Here is a 1625-nt window from a genome sequence, read left to right as displayed (position 1 = left end):
CCCCATTATTAAATCTGCCCTCCAGCCCCCCCATTATTAAAACTGCCCTCCAGCCTCCCCATTATTAAATCTGCCCTCCAGCCCCCCCATTATTAAATCTGCCCTCCAGCCCCCCCATTATTAAATCTGCCCTCCAACCTCCCCATTATTAAATCTGTCCTCCAGCAACCCATCTCTGCACAGTTGTATCGGCTCCTCTCCTGGACTGACATGGATTCCTCAGATTTCACCGCACACTGTGAGCTTCCCATAATGTGCATTAGAAGCTGCAGCAAGGGAGATAAAGCTGCCTAATCTATACAAAATGTGGACACGAAGACTTATTTTTAGTTGGGTGGAACTCCTGGTAATGTTTTTATTGCTGATTGACCATTCCTGGTGACATTCCACTTATTCTTCCGAAGATGTCACATGCACAGGAAGTGAAATACAGCCCGCCTACTAGGAGCTTGGCTCCACCTCCTGTGCTTCATGGTCAGTGAAGCAACAAATCACAATCATGTTCCAGTTGTCAGCACAAAAAGCGGGAGGAGCAAAGCATCAACCTGCCAATATTTAAAGTGATTGAATATCGGAGATCCTCTGTATGGGGGATTGCAGGGAACTCCGGGGACCTGACTACCTGCACCTGCACTGGGGCTCCGCTGTCAGAAGAACTTAAAGGTGAACTCTAGGCAGGCTGATTGGTACCAGCCTAAAAAGTCTCTGTACAAAATAGCTTAGAGATCTCCAATCACTGGTAGGGGCGGGGCAAGACCTGCAAATGTTATTGAACTGCAGCATAGAAGAATTAGGGCTCCCATTCTGCCAGAGGGGGTGTACAGCAGAGCTGTGTAATTCTCAGGACTGGATGGACAGAAAAGTAAAACCCTCTCTATACGTGTTCCATGTTTACCTTTATAATAGGATGATAGGATGAGGCCATATATTATGAATCCCAGCTGGGTGACCACACACAAATCATTACACAGCTCACAATATCTCAGTCAATGACCACAAACAGCAGTCTCAGCTCTAGATATATAAATGGCTGTCATCACCCCGAACACCCCAGGCAGGGAGACACTACAAGTCCCAGCAATAACCAGCGGGCCCCCCGGCTCCCCCCAAATACCGGCACACTCACATGTCTCCCTGTGCTGCGCCATCTTTCATGTGTCAATATAGCTCCGCCCACCAACTTCCGGGTTGCTAGAGCCGAAAACACGCCCAGCGAATCACATGATCAGAAAGAGACGCTTCCTTTGCTGCCATGGAGACCATTTGCGAGCGTTTACTGAGATATCGGAGTGATACAATGTAACAGAGTCTATGCGGGTCACGTGACTCTCTGTGCTCCATAAAAGGCAATTCGTTGTGTACCGAGCGCCACCTGTCGGTATATAGCAGCATTGTCTCTGCCATTCAATTACTGGATAGAAAGAGAACCTGTCTGTGCATAGTGAGTTCTGGCATGATCAGGGGTATAGTCCTAAAAAAAAGAAGAGGGGGGCATGGTAATAGTATCCATGGCGACCGCATATTCCCAAAAAAAGCCCGCCCCGCTGCACCCCTGGGCATGATCAGGACAGAGTGGGGCAACCTGGAGTATGTCATGGTCTGCATACTGTACAGAATGGAAGAGC

This window comes from Pyxicephalus adspersus, chromosome 9, assembly GCF_032062135.1.
Source record: "Pyxicephalus adspersus chromosome 9, UCB_Pads_2.0, whole genome shotgun sequence".
NCBI classification, from domain to species: Eukaryota; Metazoa; Chordata; class Amphibia; order Anura; family Pyxicephalidae; genus Pyxicephalus; species Pyxicephalus adspersus.
This window is presented reverse-complemented; position numbering follows the sequence as displayed.